Source organism: Arachis stenosperma, chromosome 6 (assembly GCF_014773155.1).
Source record: "Arachis stenosperma cultivar V10309 chromosome 6, arast.V10309.gnm1.PFL2, whole genome shotgun sequence".
NCBI lineage: Eukaryota > Viridiplantae > Streptophyta > Magnoliopsida > Fabales > Fabaceae > Arachis > Arachis stenosperma.
Window position 1 is genome coordinate 43,750,060 of NC_080382.1, and position 6,274 is coordinate 43,756,333.

The 6,274-nt window shown below is 36.7% G+C and overlaps 1 non-coding gene across 1 annotated transcript; it reads left to right on the forward strand.

Moving 5' to 3' along the window:
• The first annotated feature begins 2,422 nt into the window (after positions 1-2,422).
• On the forward strand, positions 2,423-2,526 carry LOC130938445 (small nucleolar RNA R71). Its single transcript, XR_009069611.1, has one exon. It is a non-coding gene; the product is annotated as a small nucleolar RNA R71 (small nucleolar RNA).
• The last annotated feature ends 3,748 nt before the right edge of the window (positions 2,527-6,274 follow it).

The following is a 6,274-nucleotide window of genomic DNA, read 5'->3' on the forward strand; positions in this document are numbered from 1 at the left end:
AGAGTGGATGGATGTGAGTGGTGAATGGGGTAATTGGGAAGAGGAATTGAGGTGATTGGTGAAAGTTGTTAGGAAGTGTGACATGGGGAAGAGTGAATTTAGATTAGGAGAGTGTGATTAGGATTAAGAGGGAAGGTGGGAATATGGTAGGTGGGGATCCTGTGGGGTCCACAGATCCTGAGGTGATCCTGTGGGGTCCACAGATCCTAAGGTGTCAAGGAATTCCATCCCTGCACCAAATAGGCATGTAAAATGCCTTTGTGCATCATTCTGGCATTTAAACGCCCATTGGTGCACATTCTGGGCGTTCAACGCCCATGTAAAGCATGTTTCTGGCATTGAACGCCAGTTTCATGCTTGTTACTGGCGTTCAGCGCCAGTTTTTCCTCTCTGGGCACATTCCTGGCGTTCGGCGCCAGAATGTTGCTTGTTTCTGGCGTTCAGCGCCAGAATGGTGCTCTGTTCTGGCGTTGAACGCCAGCCAGATGCACCTTACTGGCGTTGAACGCCAGCCTGTGCGTCCTCCAGGGTGAAAATTTTTTTTTCTGCTGTTTTTGATTCTGTTTTTAATTTTTATGGTTTTTTCGTGACTCCTCATGATCATGTACCTAATAAAACACAAAATAACAATAAAATAGTATAAAATAGAAATTAGATAAATAAAATTGGGTTGCCTCCCAACAAGCGCTTCTTTAATGTCAATAGCTGGACAGTGGCTCTCATGGAGCCACAAGGTGATCAGGTCAATGTTGTATAGTTGTCCACACCAAACTTAGAGTTTGGATATGGGATCTTAACACCAAACTTAGAGTTTGGTTGTGGCCTCACAACACCAAACTTAGAGTTTGACTGTGTGGGCTCTTCTTGACTCTGAACTGAGAGAAGCTCTTCATGCTTACTCTCTTCTGTCACAGAGGGGTGGCCATGTGCCTTAAACACAAGGTAGTCCCCATTCAATTGAAGGACTAATTCACCTCTGTTGACATCTATCACAGCTCCTGCTGTGGCTAGGAAAGGTCTTCCAAGGATGATGCAATCATCCTCTTCCTTCCTAGTGTCTAAGATTATGAAATCAGCAGGGATGTAAAGGCCTTCAACCTTTACCAACACGTCCTCTACTATTCCATAAGCTTGTCTCAATGACTTGTCAGCCAGTTGTAATGAGAACAAGGCAGGTTGTACCTCAATGATCCCCAGCTTCTCCATTACAGAGAGTGGCATAAGATTTATCCCTGACCCTAGATCACACAGAGCTTTTTCAAAGATCATGGTGCCTATGGTACAAGGTATTAAGAACTTGCCAGGATCTTGTTTCTTTTGAGGTAGAATTTTCTGAATCCAAGTATCCAGTTCATTAATGAGCAAGGGAGGTTCACTTTCCCAAGTCTCATTACCAAATAACTTGGCATTCAGCTTCATGATAGCTCCTAAATATTGAGCAACTTGCTCTCCAGTTACATCTTCATCCTCTTCAGAGGATGAATAGTCTTCAGAGCTCATGAATGGCAGAAGGAGATTCAATGGAATCTCTATGGTCTCTATATGAGCCTCAGATTCCTTTGGATCCTTAATAGGAAACTCCTTCTTGCTTGAGGGGCGTCCCAGAAGGTCTTCCTCACTAGGATTTTCGTCCTCCTCCTCCCTTGTGCATTCGGTCACTTTGACTATGTCAATGGCTTTGCACTCTCCTTTTGGATTCTCTTCTGTATTGCTTGGGAGAATACTGGGAGGAGTTTCAATGATTTTCTTACTCAGCTGGCCCACTTGTGCCTCCAGATTTCTAATGGAGGATCTTGTTTCACTCATGAAACTGAAGGTGGCCTTTGACAGATCAGAGACTACATTGGCTAAATTAGAAGTGTTTTGTTCAGAATTCTCTGTCTGTTGCTGAGAAGATGATGGATATGGCTTGCTATTGCTCAGCCTATTGCGTCCACCATTGTTAAAACCTTGTTGAGGTTTTTGTTGATCCTTCCATGAGAAATTTGGATGATTTCTCCATGATGAGTTATAGGTGTTTCCATAAGGTTCACCCATGTAATTAACCTCTGCCATGGCAGGGTTCTCAGGATCATAAGCTTCTTCAGAAGCTGCCTCTCTAGTACTGTTGGATGCATGTTGCCATCCATTCAGATTTTGAGAGATCATGTTGACCTGTTGAGTCAACACTTTGTTCTGAGCCAATATGGCATTCAGAGTATCAATTTCAAGAACTCCTTTCTTCTGAGGTATCCCATTGTTCACGAAATTCCTCTCAGAAGTGTACATGAACTGGTTGTTTGCAACCATATCAATGAGTTCTTGAGCCTCTTCAGGCGTTTTCTTCAGGTGAATAGATCCACCTGCAGAATGGTCCAATGACATTTTCGAAAATTCAGAGAGACCATAATAGAATATATCTAATATGGTCCATTCTGAAAACATGTCAGATGGACATCTTTTGGTCAGCTGCTTGTATCTTTCCCAAGCTTCATAGAGGGATTCACCATCTTTTTGTTTAAAGGTTTGAACATCCACTCTCAGCTTGCTCAGCTTTTGAGGAGGAAAGAATTTATCCAAGAAGGCTGTGACCAGCTTATCCCAAGAGTCCAGGCTATTCTTGGGTTGTGAATCCAACCAGATTCTAGCTCTGTCTCTTACAGCAAAAGGGAAAAGCATGAGTCTGTAGACTTTAGGATCAACTCCATTCGTCTTTACAGTCTCACAGATCTGCAAGAACTCAGTTAAGAACTGATAGGGATCTTCAGATGGAAGACCATAAAACTTGCAGTTTTGTTGCATTAATGCAACTAGCTGAGGTTTCAGCTCAAAATTATTGGCTCCAATGGCAGGAATGGAGATGCTTCTTCCATCAAATTTGGACGTTGGCTTTGTGAAGTCACCAAGCATTCTCCTTGCATTGTTATTATTTTCGGCTGCCATCTCCTTCTCTTGTTCGAAAATTTCTGAAAGGTTACCTTTAGAATAATTTAATTTAGCTTCTTTTAATTTCCTCTTCAGAGTCCTTTCAGGTTCTGGATCAATTTCAACAAGAGTGCCTTTTTCCCTGTTCCTGCTCATATGAAAGAGAAGAAAACAAGAAAAGAAGAGGAATCCTCTATGTCACAGTATAGAGATTCCTTTATGTTAGTAGAAGAAGAAAGGGGAGAAGAATGAAGAAGAAGATTCGGATTTTTGGATGAAGAGAGGTGAAGAGAAGTGTTAGTAATTAAATAATTAAATAGAAGAAGAAAAGAGAAGGGAGATTTCGAAAATAATTTTGAAAAAGGATTAGTAATTTTCGAAAATTAAATATAAAATAAGATTAAAATTAAAACATGAAACAATTAGTTAATTAAAAAGAATTTTGAAAAAGGGGTGAGATATTTTCGAAAATTAGAGAGGGAAAAGTAGTTAGGTGGTTTTGAAAGAGATAAGAAACAAACAAGAAGTTAGTTAGTTGATTGAAAAAGATTTGAAATCAAAATTGAAAAAGATAAGAAGATAATAAGTTAGATAAGATATTTTGAAATCAAATTTTGAAAAAGATAAAATTTTTGAAAAAGATCAAATAAAAGATAAAAAGATTTAATTCAAAATTTTGAAATTATTTACTTCACTAACAAGAAACTCCAAGATAATATTCTAGAACTTAAAGATTGAACCTTTCTTAACAAGAAAGTAACAAACTTCAAATTTTTGAACCAATCACATTAATTGTTAGCTAATTTTTGAAAATTTGATATAAAGATAAGAAAAAGATTTTGAAAATAATTTGAAAAATATTTTTTTGAAATTTTCGAAAAATAATAAAAAAGTGAAAAAGATATGATTTTTGAAAAAGATTTTACAAAGATAAGATTTTTAAATTGAAATTTTGACTTGACTTGTAAGAAACAACTAATTTTTAAAATTTTTGACCAAGTCAACCCAAAATTTCGAAAATTTGGAGGGAAATAAGGAAAAGATATTTTTTTGATTTTTGAATTTTTAATTATGAGAGAGAAAAACAACAAAAATACTCAATGCATGAAATTTTTAGATCAAAACAATGAATGCATGCAAGAATGCTATGAATGTCAAGATGAACACCAAGAACACTTTGAAGATCATGATGAACATCAAGAACATAATTTTGAAAAATTTTTGATGCAAAGAAAACATGCAAGACACCAAACTTAGAAATCTTTAATGCATGGAAAATATGAATGCAAAGATGCACATGAAAAACAACAAACAACACAAAACAAGGAAACATCAAGATCAAACAAGAGGACTTATCAAGAACAACTTGAAGATCATGAAGAACACTATGAATGCATGGGATTTTCGAAAAATGCAAGAAAATTTTTTAAAAGCATGCAATTGACACCAAACTTAAAAATTGACTCAAGACTCAAACAAGAAACACAAAATATTTTTGGTTTTTTTATGATTTTATGATTTTTTTGTATTTTTATAAAATTTTTTTTCGAAAATATTTTTGGAAAAACGAAAAAGAAAAGAAAAATTTTGAAAAAGATTTTTGAAAAGAAAATTACCTAATCTGAGCAACAAGATGAACCGTCAGTTGTCCATACTTCGATTCTAAGATAACACTTGTTCTTAATCCGGATGAATGTGATGATCCGTGACAATCATCATCATTCTCAACTATGAACATGTGCCTGACAATCACCTCTGTTCTATCTTAGATTGAGTAGTTATCTCTTGGGTTCTTTAATCGGAATCTTCGTGGTATAAGCTAGAACTGATGGCGGCATTCAAGAAAATCCGGAAGGTCTAAACCTTGTCTGTGGTATTCTGAGTAGGATTCAATGACTGGATGACTGTGACGTGCTTCAAACTCTAACCTGCTGGGCGTTAGTGACAGACGCAAAAGAGGGATTCTATTCCAGCAGGGGCGGGAACCAAACCGGTGATTGGCCGTACTGTGACAGAGTGCGTGAGCATTAGCTTTCACTGCGAGGATGGGAGGTAGCTGCTGACAACAGTGAAACCCTACATATAGCTTACCATGGAAGGAGCCTTGCGTGTTTGAAGAAGAAGACAGTAGGAAAGCAGAGATTCAGAGGATGGAGCATCTCCAAAGCCTCAGCCTATTCTCCATTACTGCATTACAAGTAATCATTTAAAGTTCTTTTGCTTTTTACAATCAATCCTGATAATTTCTGATATCTTGACTAAGATTTACAGGATAACCATAGCTTGCTTCAAGCCGACAATCTCCGTGGGATCGACCCTTGCTCACGCAAGGTATTACTTGGACGACCCAGTGCACTTGCTGGTTAGTTGTGCGGGATTGCGAAAGTGTTATTGCAATTTCGTGCACCAAGTTTTTGGCGCCGTTGCCGGGGATTGTTCGAGTTTGGACAACTGACGGCTTATCTTGTTGCTTAGATTAGGACTGTTTTATTTTTTTTTGTTGGTTTAGAGTCTTTTAGTTGAGTCTAGTTTCATATTCTAAGTTTGGTGTCAATTGCATGCTTTTTGTTTTTCTTCTTTTAACTTTCGAATTTTTCTTGTTCCTAGTCCCGTTTTGATTCATAAAAGTTCTAAGTTTGGTGTCCTCTTTGTGTTTTTCCTTTAAAATTTTCGAAAAAAAATTAGTGTTTGATTTTCTAAAATTTTAAGTTTGGTGTCTTTTTGTGTTTTTCTCTTTCCTCTTTTTAAGAATCAAATCTTTTTCATAAAAATTTTTCAATCATATCTTCTTAATTGCTGTTTTCAAAATCTTTTTTTTCACTAATTGATTCAGTTCTCAATTTGCTTTGATCTTATTTTATTTTTTTATTTTCGAATTTTATTTTTATTTTCCTTTTGTTTTATTTTATTGTATTTTATTTTTTTCGGCTATTTCAAAAAAAAAATTTAAAAATAAACAAAATTTATCTCTTTGCAATTATTCTCATTTCCCTTTTGTCCATTATGGACTTAAGTGGAATTAATCAGTCCAAGAGGACTCTGGGATCTTATGCTAACCCCATTACAGCTGCATATGGGAGTAGCATCTGTATACCTCCCATCAAAGCAAGCAGCTTTGAGCTAAATCCTCAACTTATTATCATAGTGCAGCAAAATTGCCAGTATTCCGGTCTTCCACAGGAAGAGCCTACTGAGTTTCTGGCACAGTTCTTACAAATTGCTGACACAGTACATGATAAAGAGGTAGATCAGGATGTCTACAGACTATTACTGTTTCCATTTGCTGTAAAAGATCAAGCTAAAAGGTGGTTAAATAATCAACCTACAGCAAGCATAAAAACATGGAAACAGTTGTCAGATAAATTCCTGA